The sequence below is a fragment of the Dermacentor albipictus genome, chromosome 3, assembly GCF_038994185.2.
Source record: "Dermacentor albipictus isolate Rhodes 1998 colony chromosome 3, USDA_Dalb.pri_finalv2, whole genome shotgun sequence".
NCBI classification, from domain to species: Eukaryota; Metazoa; Arthropoda; class Arachnida; order Ixodida; family Ixodidae; genus Dermacentor; species Dermacentor albipictus.
In genome coordinates, this window is record NC_091823.1 from 111529478 (window position 1) to 111541301 (window position 11824).

An 11824-nucleotide genomic window follows, 5' to 3' on the forward strand; every position below is an offset into this window, starting at 1 on the left:
GCGCATACGCTTTGCTCCGTGCGGCGGACAAGGCAGGCCCACAGTCGAGGGCGCGGCCCTTCCGTATACCAGCCCGTGTGTGCACGCGTACGTTCCCGGGACGGCCAAAGAGTAACAACGGTTCTGACGTGGAGTGACGCACGCGTGTGATGAGACGAGACGTGCAATAGAACGAAAGAAAAGGGGGGGGGGAGGGAGAGAAGCAGAAGTTGCAGTTGGAACAGGCAGGGGGCTTGAGCTCGCATGCATGCGTATACGTGTAAAGCAATGCGCGCTGGATGTTCTGCGATGGGCCATCCCAACTGCTTCGTCCGACCTCTGACGGGTCACGTCGCGGGACGTAGCGTTGGCGTTGCAATCCCTCGCCCCCCCCCTCCCCTCCCCCCCTCCCGCTAGGCTACCGCACGTCAGAGAATGCGCTATCCGGAATAAGAATCGCGCCCACGCCAACGTGGAAACGGTTGCGTTATGAGTGCAAACTTCCTGTTCGCTCGCAGTCCGGCTCGCTGCAGTGTCGGCGACCGAATCATGCAGGTGGTCTTCAAAAAATAATAAATACGCATGAAATACGCCAAGTGCTGTGACAGAGTTCGTACGAGTCACGAATCCACATTTTTTTGTACGTTGTTATTAAGTGGACATATTGTGTCAGTTGCCTACTTAACTTTTAGTACAAATCATATTTGTTTTTATCTTTCTCGTCTTGTCACTTGCTGTTTATTGATCTACGCAGCTTTTCTTCCCTCTTTCTTTTTCGTTTTTGTCAGCGCTCGTATTTACCAATTTACTTGTTCCCTACTTTTGTTTTTGTTATGTAGGGTTTTATGGCGTAAAAGCAACTGCAGGTATGGTGCGCGAGTTTTCTTGTTGATTTCAATAATTTCCATATTACTTCTCAGGCACTTAGTTTCTGTTAACTAATACTCGTAGATAAGAGGTCTTTCTTGCCGTTTATAACTTGGGACTTATCTCTGTATAATAATGCGTTTGTGTATATTGATGCGTGTTATGTATGAAATCAAATTTGAACGTAAATTGAGTGAATGAGGACCGTGATGCCATCTATAATATTGTCGAATGGGCAGCTTACTTAGCTGGTTAGCTGTATAGTACAAGATTAAAGAGAGGATACTATCTAGCGCTATAGCAAAAGTAGCTTGCTTGGTTAGTTAGTTGTTTGTGCGTGAATAAACATAATAGTGAAACGTGACAAAGGAAGAAATTCCGGGTGCGTTTCGTCTCTTCTTGCGTCGTGTCACGGTGCCTGGTTTAAGGGTGATAATATAGTTAGCAGCAAAGTTCACTTACGGCCTGATATTAAAGCAAAATCAATTATTCCGCATTGAACGCCAGTCGCCAGAATATGGCAGCAAGGGTTTGTTTATTCATTTTATAGGTCACGCATTAACGTCATTGCGGGTTAACACGCATATAAATCTGCATTCGAGATGGGGTTTCTGAGTCTCGCATAAAGTTTATCTGCAGGCCATTGACGCGATGAATGTGAGCGCAGCCTTATCGAACGTTTTGCAATCTTTTAACTTTTTCATCTTACTTCAACTTATGGCACGCGCTTGACACCCCCCTACCTGGCCCCGCCGTCCCCTTTGTATTCCTTTATTTTTTGTCGTTTGTTAAAAGGTCGTCGTGTGTTGATTGTTTATTGTGACGCAGAACACGTTTTGTGCATAGTGCTACAGTTCACCTTTTCGTCAAAATCTGCAACGGATAGTACATCAGCGCTGGTCTGAATTCCTACTCTTTCTGAGCTCGATATGCTGTAACTACCCTGGACGCGTCCTGAACAGGCTCATGAGGCACGACACCTACTTTGAGTAAAGTCAATTCGTCAAGTAGAACTCTTTGTACCCTATAGGGTGCAGAAATACTGAAGAGGGGAAAAAATTCGTGACGTCATCGACGTCAAATTTCAGTGTGTCTGCAATTATCTTTTTGTTGTTTTTGGTGCCACTAGCTCAAGCATTAGCTCAAGTACCACTTATGTTTGCAGGCTCAGCTATATATATATATATATATATATATATATATATATATATATATATATATATATATATATATATATATATATATATAATAGAAGATAGGAACCTCGTCGTACGGGTTCACACGTACGCCACCCCGAAAGTAATCGTCAGCTGACGAGCCGGAACGGGCAGAAAGGACCCCACGCAGCTTCACGAGCTGCTTCTGGGAAATTTCCTCCATTAATCATTTGTTAGAATAACGTTTATTTTTTTCTTGATCGCGAACAATTCTTTTTTTTTTCTGCTCTTTCATGAGAGCGAGGACAGCTCGGGATTTTCGTCTGCAATTCGAGTCAAATCACGCGCTGTTCGCCGCGGGAGATGGCAGTCAATTTCCCGGATGTAGAGGAAAAAAAAACCGTATACCCTGACCCAGCTTGTTTCTTACGAGCGGCAAGACGATTGCGGTGGGGAGTGCCGCTTCCCGGTGGAACACACTCGCGGAGGCTGGCCTTCGTGCCTGCGAAACTTTTCTTGGGACCTCCTCCAGGACTTTGCTGACCGTCGCCGAATGGCTCAGAGCCAGAATAGCATAGAGAAAGAAGGAATTTATAGACCCATATCTGTACCATTTGCAGTGCCCCCCTCTGATGTGCCGGTGACCGGCTCTGTTCTCTTAGGAATTACGAAACGAAACAACAAACCACGTCCAAATATCCCCACTGCAACAAACGTAAACCTTCAAACGTGTAATTCCTTTAATGAAGCGAAGCTACCCATGCCTTCTTCCCGCAGAGTTTGGTACGTCGGCTCTGTGACTTTCTCGCCAGGTGAAGCGTGCCCGCTGGGTCGGTCCCGTAGATTGTGTAACGAAAACTGGGCCAATGATCTCGGAGGCAGTGTAATCCGTGGTGGCGTACGTGGCTGGCTTGGTATCCATGTCTTACCACCTTGCAGTGCTGGCACGTAATTAGTTCGCTGTGCAGAAACGCGCGGTGCTGAAGCTGAACACCTTGTATTTGTAGAGAGAAAGAAAAGACGAACACGAACAATGCGAGACCGTATAGCATAGGTACTACACTCTCTATTGATTTAATTCAATGCCTTAGAAGACCAGAAGAAAAATCATACGCGTGTACTAAGAATGTACATGCGCACTCGTTCGTTACGGCGAACAAAAATATATTTTTTTTAAAAATGCATCTCGCTTCCAAATAGACACACAGAAGTATCACTGACGCAATCCATGCCTCATTTTCGCGATATATCAACCGTATTGTCACGTGGCAGTGACGGTGAAGAACACAGTAGCAAAATTGCGAACGGCGAAACTAACTACATACTGGGCGAACTTGTGCCCAGAAAAACAGGCTACACTCAAGTCACGACAGCGGCGAACACGTAGAGTCGGTGATTGTCGGAAATCTGATCAGCGGGTCAAGCGCGTCGGCTTTTTTATACATGAGCCATCGAAGGTTCCAGGGTAATCGCTGGTGCACGCGTGTCTTCCAGAAAGTACTACACAATTGCATCGCGCATACAATCAGATTACACAAGGTTTGATGACGACAGACAGCGAATAGAACCATCGATAACATTCGAGAAATTTCCGATACATGCGGACGCGTCCTGCGCTGAGCGACATTTGTTAGACGGTGAAAAGTGGTCAGCCGATACAGATAAACAAGTATACGTGTCAATATGCCCTATTTGATATGAACTAATATGCCTCTTTTCCTGATATGAAATTGCAGTTCAACAGCTTCAAGTCTCAACCAACAAGCCCAGAAGAAGAAGAAGAAACTTTAGTAAAGAATAGTCCGGCAGTTCTTGATGTGGTGGCCTCAGGTGACGGCTCGAAGTTCTTGGACTCGAGCGGCATCTTCGGCTTGCCGGACGGCCCAGAGCTGGTCTGCCAGCTCTGAACTTCTGATAGCCGCCTCCCAGCGGCGGCGACGCCTACGGAGAAGGTCCCCGGCGGCTCCCGCATCCGGGGCGGCGTCGGGAAGAACGGAGCTCGAGCCTTCTACTCTGGCAACAGCCGCGATTATGGACGCGTCGCCAACGGAGCTGCTTTGATTACCGTTGTTGCCGGTACACTCCCAGAGCATGTGTCGCAGCGTTGCTCTGCGTCCGCATGTTTTACACGCGTCTGTTGGGTACAAACGCGGATAGCAGTGGTGTAAGATAGCGGGGCTAGGGTAGGTGTGTGTCTGGAGCAAGCGTAACGTCACGGCCTCGTTCCTGTTCAGTTTATCGTGTGGTGGCGATAAACAAGCCCAAGAAGTTATTTTAAATTATGAACAGTTTTGCATAATTTCATTGACAGCTTCAGGAAAGCTTCGCTCAATTTAAATTCCAGCATGTGCGCTGTATCTGTGTAATTTTTACGTACGCAGCGAGGAAGCTCACTGACAGTACGTACTCCATCGTTTACGCTATCCTTCGCACATGATAGTTTCTTCTTTGTTTTTTTTTTCTTTTTCTTGCCCTTGGGAGCATGCGTGTCTTCGCAGGATTCAGAGCATTGTTCGCTGTGCATGATCTATGTACTATTTGTCTCTTACACTGTTTTTTTATAGATGACTGATAGATTTTTCACAAATCCTGATTGTTGTTCTCGTTTCCAACAAGTATAAAGCCTCCCGCTTCCATCTGTACTACTCTGAGTGGGTTGACATTTTCCAGGTCTGATCTTCGAAAAAAAAGAATATTGCAGCTAATTCTGTTTTGTTTCCATAAACTCCTCGTTGCATTCATTGGACTTTGTTTAAATGCAATTGAGCGTGATGAATTATTATTTGTTCTTCTTGCAAGCAGAGACTCGTTGATTACTTCATGGGTTACAAGAAATCTGTACGGAAAGTTTGCAAAAGAAAAATCCTTGAATAAAATTGAAAGGATGGGACAGAAGTTGAACTTGATATAAAGCAAACGTGCAAAAACCTGGCCGAGCTTCGCCAAGTTAAAAAAAAAAGTACAGAAATGTCACCAAGCATTCAAGCCTACACGAACGCGCTCACGTCAACGTAAGAAAAAATAATAATGTGTTCTGGTTAAGCAATCCTAAGTGAATGAAACTTCAGGAAGCTTGAAACGAGCTTACCTATATGACCATATGAGGCGAACAGACCATGCATCCAAGGAAGGTGCAGGGTAAATCAACTGTGGTTGTAATTAAAACGTAGAAATAATTAAGAACAGGGAAACGAAAATGGATAAAAAGAAAACTTGCTGCCGACGGCAGCACAACCCATATCCGAGACTGTAGGGGCTGATGGGCTCGTTGATCAACCTTGTTATGCAGGATCTTTCTTTTTCCGTGTCTTTCCATGTAATTAATGAGTAGACAAACTTGAGCCCAAGTAGAGCCGCCGTTTGCATGAACCTCGTGTCGCATTTGAAGTACACGCAACAACGCGAATTTGAGAGCGCGGCTTTCGTGCTTGTCCAAATTAAAAGACAGAAGTGGAGTACAGAAGCGGAGCCACCGGCGCACCGCTTGAGCCACAATACACAATGTAAAAATTTTCGATCAGTATTTTCCCAGTAAGTATTGACGGTGTTGAGATTGCTCGACAGTCGGTGTGGTTTGCAAGGCGCCCCCGCTAATTTGGCCTGAGGTAATTAAAAGCGAGTCACAGAAAACTGATAAGGGATCAGTCGACACCGATTGAGCGCGGTCATTAGTACAGTGGACAGCCGATAGACAAAACTCGCTGAAACAGAAATGCCGAAAAAATGGAACAATAGTATCAACCGTAGAGGAAGGAAAGAAACTGAGCTGAGGCCCTGTACCCAGTCCGCGCACCAGGAGAATAGTGTCGAGGAAGTCACGTGGTATTTTTCGCTGTAGCGGCCCTGTTGCTGGGGCGCAATGGTGGTTTTGTTATGGTGGTGTGTTCTCATGTGTGTGCTGCCCCTAGATCTCGTACCGTGGCAAAGGCTTTATGTGTGCAGGCTTGCATTTTGTGCCAGCGTGTTAGTTAGACCGTGCTAGCTCCCAGCTGTTGTTGTGGCCAGGTGGGACTCGAAGAAGTGAAACGCGTGGAATGAGCGCTCATACAATGCTGTATGTAGCGCACAGGGCACGAGGGACGATCTGGGAGTATTGTTGCCATCTTCGGTGGATTCATACTAACCTGCCATCGCAGAATGAAACCGCTGTGCTTCAGAGTCTGTACGGTAAACGCATTGCAGGTCAGTCACAGTTGTACAGTGTTTCTGCTTTTGACAGCTGACGAGGCGTTTGTGGCAGCAAAACAGCCATGCGTAAGGATGCGAAAGAAGAGGCGGCTGTGATTTGGTTTGGTTGCTAACAACTTTATTTATAGTCCTGCAGAGCTTTCGCCGACTGGTCCTTAGGTCTCCCACGTGGGGACGTCGAGATGTTGCCATCGCCGCCGCCTCGCGGGCCTGCTGGACGGCCCAGAGTTGGTCGCCGAGGCTGGGGCTGCGTAAGCCAGTGGCCCACCGTGGTGGAAGGGTTCCGGAGTTAGCACCGTGCGCGTTTTTGTTACAGTGCCATAGCATGTGAGTTAAAGTTGCTATATCAGTGTAGCAGACCTTGCATGTATTTGTCGGGTATAGGCCGGGGTAGAGCCTGTGGTATTGTGCCGGGTTAGGGTACGTCAGCGTCTGCAGTTGTCTGAGGGCCGCCACCTGCGCCCTGTCCAGCTTGTCGCTGGACAGGGCGAGTTCACGACGAACTTTTTTCAATGCTTTCAACGCGATACCCGGACGACATGACCTTGGAAACGGTATCGCGATGGTCGCCATTAAATCCGTTTATCGGATCGGTTCGGCGCGTGCGCGCAGCCCAGCGGGGTTGCACATCGTTACACCACCGGAATCGCGAAATGCTAGCAAGATAGAAGAATCTACCCCGACAAGATGGTGCAGTAAACCCAACTTCCGGCGTCATGGAGGCTTCACGACGAGTCACGTCAGGGCCTCTCCTCAGTTTTTTCCTTCGTCCCTGGTATCAACTTTGGTTGGTCGCCCATATTTGCAAACTTCGGTGAAACGGAACCCCTCTTTCTGTGAACTCCGGTTAAACAGAACTTTAAGGGGGACAACCACTTACATCACCTGTATATGGAACAGCTAAGATGCGTCAAACATCTCCAACGGTGATGCTATAAATAACGAAAGATATTTAAACCATCAGAACCCTGTTTAAAAAAGTTTATACCACAGTGTGCCATTCCATCTGCCAGCCCCTTTCTTGTTTTTGGACTTCCATGACAGCTGACGATGACGGAACAGGGTAAGTGCCCCTTGTTATCCTTTGCCCATGTAGCAATCCTTGGAGACAGCCAGTACAGATACCTGAAGGAACATTTTCCACCAGGCCCACACGCGCCATACATAAAACACCTTAGTGGGGCACAAACATCAGATATTCTACCGCTAGTATGTGATGCGCCAATTGACACCACACACTTTATTATCAATGTAGGCACAAACAACCTAAGAACACAAAGCGCCGCGGACACGATAGAGTCCATGAGCGACGTAATAAGAACCATTCAAGCCGCTCGCCCAAACGCACACATAACCATAACGACTGTCGCTCCCCGCCTACAAAACAAACACCGCCCACTATTCTACCAAACTAATGCACTCATGAAACACAATGAGGAGATTAACAAGCTAAACTCACTAATTTTCAACTTAGAAAACGTCCATAAGAATGTTGACACCATGCACCACGCGGAAATACACGAAGCACCACACGAACACCTAGCTTGGGATGGCTTCCACTTGAACCGCAGTGGAATAGAGCTAGTTTCCCAACACATCAAGTCCTTTATTAAGGACAAGTACAGAAAAACTCTTTTAAACTCCACCTCAAATACCACCTCCACCAACTCTGCGGAACGTGCAACCGCGAACAACACAACTGTGACAGTCACTTCGAGGACACAGGGAATACAGACAGTGGAATGTGAAGCAAGCCACTGCACAAGTGAAACAGTCAACACAAGAACAGTTGGAACACAGACAGTGGAATGTGAAAAGAACCAGAAGGCACACACACCACCAAAAATGACATCAACCACCATGCAAACAGACACAATGGCAACAGACAACAGAAAACCCACCACCGAAGTCTACACACAGACCCCGACACGCCTGCCTGCACACACACAAACTCAAACAGAGACCGAGATCGAATTAAGCCAGGCATACGATAATAAACCGGCCGAACGGAAAAACACCCCACGCAAATCTGCCCGCAAGAAGACAAGTAAATGACAGACATCGCAAATCAATAATTCCTCAATGCCACGAAGCACCGAATTCCTACAGGCTAGAAAACTTACCAAAAAACATGTGAGCTACACCTCCCATCTGAAAACCTACACAAGCTGCACCGAGAAAAATATAATTCCTAAAGGCCTAACACTCAAGGCTGTACCAGCTCTAGGAACACTCCCACCACACCATCGCGCAAACTGGCAAACAACATTACATAATGCCTCACTTTCACTTTTGAATATCCTCAAAGAACACTGCGAAGAGCAAATCGAAACTTTTAACCACAGACTTAGGAACATAACCCTGACACCAGATGAGAAGAGAGATTTAGAACATTACGGCGAAAAACAATCTAGAAAATTGGTTCAAAAACAAAGGAAAAAAGCAAATTTTAATCAAAAAACAACCTTCCAGCCAAACAGCCACCACACCCAGACAAGAGGGACCTCGAGCTTAGAAGGACCAGACAGTAAGGAAATTTCCACAGAACTAAACCGCTCCAATGTTATAGACATTTCTAAAACATTAAGTCAAAAAGAAATAGCCGTACTCAGCAAGGGCTTAAACTTTTGCCCCACGAACAACACAATAAATGAATTCGAGCTTCACAAGGACCTCTCAGAATTCTCCCGACGAATGCGTATCCGACACTTTTTTGCAGACACACCAGACACCGGGACGACACCACTTAGAGCCCAATCCACTTGGACTCCCGAACCAGAACAAGCCATAGAACTTGACATATACCTTAAAACTATCACTAAAGAAATTATAAGCCAATCCAAGACATCTAAGCGACCTAAAAACATAACTGCGTCGGAGAGTCATATCATTTCAAATCTGAGCTGCCGGAATGACATTGTTATTAAGGAAGCAGATAAGGGTGGAAGTATAGTTATTTGGCCAATAGAAAAATACAAGCACGAGGCTTACAGACAACTAAATAACCCAGAACATCACCGCAAACTAGATAACGATCCGACATTGTCCTATACAGTGACAATTACCAACAAGCTGAAATCACTTTTGGCTGATGAATTGATAACACCATCAGAATACAAATTTCTTAAACCAAGCAACAAAACTGCCGGACGTTTTTACCTCCTTCCGAAAATTCATAAAATTCCATCCGCTGAACTATACACTGCTATTATCCCAGGCCGTCCGATAGTATCAAACAACAACACCCCGACAGAGAGCATCTCCACATTCCTTAACCACTACCTTGGTAACTTGCCAAAAACACTTCCGTCATTTGTACAAGATACGCCCCACCTGCTGAGAATTATAGAAGACATTAATACTAAAGGCACACTACCCCACAACACAATTCTCGCAACACTAGACGTCACGGCGCTGTACACCAACATTCCAATCCCTGATGGTTTATCTTCGATAAAACAAACGCTGTCTAAACACAGTGCACAACACTCTACTGAAGTTTACCTGTCTCTCCTTGAATTAGTTCTCACACATAACTACTTCGAATTTGAAGAGAGTTACTACCTACAGATACATGGTACAAGCATGGGTACGCCTTTTGCACCAACCTACGCGAACATATTTATGGGGATTCTAGAAACAGATTTCCTATCGCGCTGCACTACCAAGCCCCACACATACCTACGATACATAGACGACATACTCATAATCTGGGGACATGGCCAAGACAGTCTAGATAAATATGTATCCTTTCTAAATTCTGTTCACCCAACAATAAAATTCACATCAGAATCCTCAACTGAGCGCATAAACTTTCTGGACACAACAATATACATTGACAATGGTGAACTAAAGACAACACTGTATAGGAAACCTTTCGACAAACAACAGTACCTAGAATATACCAGCCACCATCCCAGACATTGCAAACAAGGCATCTTTAAAGGCCAAGCCACACGACTACGTCGCATTTGCGTTGAAAACCAAGACTACATAGATAGACTCGATCACCTTAAAGAAACGCTATCAAACAGGAACCACCCAAACAGTGACCTTCAAACAGCTTACATCGCTGCAACCAAACTTGATCGAGCCGAGGTCCTCAAGCCCCGCCCGAAGATCACAAGAACAACAACGCCTCTTCTTACTACTAAATTCTCAAACGCACTCCCAAACGTGAATAACATCCTAAGTAAATACTACCCGATTCTCACCAGCAACCAGAAACTTAAGAAGATTTTTCCCGACCCTCCCAGAGTAGCCTACAGACGCAACACTAATTTTAAAGATGTTCTTGTGCACGCCAAACTACAGAAAAAGAAGTTGGGAACCAATCCCTGTAGTCGCCCCAGGTGCTCTACATGCAAACACATTCAATCCACTACTACAGTAAAAAGTACAGCGTCGAATTACGCACACAAGGTAACTTCGGCTTTCACCTGCACATCAAGCAATGTAGTCTACTGTCTAGAATGCGCCGCTTGTAGCAAACAATACATAGGTGAGACCGGACAACAAATCAATACAAGACTCAATGGTCACCGCGCGGACACAAAACACAATTTACCCAAAGCAGTAGCCAGCCACTTTAATGAACATGGTCATATGTTTGACAAAGCAAGGCTCTATATACTACAAACAAATTTCCGTTCCCCTCGCGAAAGGAAGTACACGGAATCATACCTCATACACAAGTTTAATTGCCTACACCCGACAGGAATTAATTTGGCACGCGGCAACTTAGAATCTTTAAAAGCTGTAACTTAAATCTGAAACTCTCATATCATCAACCAATACACAAAACACATTAGGCCACCAGCCAACTTTAATTCTTAACCTCACCTACTCTTTCATTTCGGAGGAAAAAAGGGGGAAGGAGGGAGAAGGGGAAAGGAAGAAGAAAAAAGAAAAAAAATTTCCTGCCTACTACTCAATTTAATGTACTCTTTCAGGATTTTACGTCTATACCAAGTGTACGATCCCCTTCTTCCATGTACACTTGCCCGCGCCCGCTTCTGCACGCGTCACCCTCCTGTTTGCTATACCGATTTCGCCCCCCCCCTTCTCCCTGCCCCCCCCCCTTTTCTTAGTCCTTTTTTTTTGAAACCCCCTCGACAACACATTCCGAAGTCAATATGCCTTTTTCGGCGCCTCAAGCCAGAGTATCGCCTTCTGGATGCCGCCGTAACGACACCTACGTTAAGCGCGTGGGGCAGTGCCCCTTGAAAGACCATGCCGCTGCCTTTCAGTCACCCCACACATTGCAGCGCAGACGCCTCGTCGCCACCTTAACTATTTCAAAATTACTCGACCTATTGCTTGACCGGCCGTTCTAATGCCTCAAAAACATGCCGCCAACGACTTCCCCTGAATACCTCCTAACCTTTCGCATCCCCAACACGCTCCCAAGCCCCCGTATTTCTTAAAGATTTCATTTTTCTCTTTCTTTTTCTTTCACCCCCCCCCCCACCCCTTTGTTGTGTCTTGGTACGGCCCTGGTTCCCCCCTGCCTTTTTTTTCTTTTTTTCCCTTTCTTCTGCTTCTATTTCTTTTCTTTCCTCCCCGCGTGCCCACTCTCACGCTCTTGTCCCTTCGTCTTGAGAATGAGGCTCACAGACGTCGGACGACAGCGC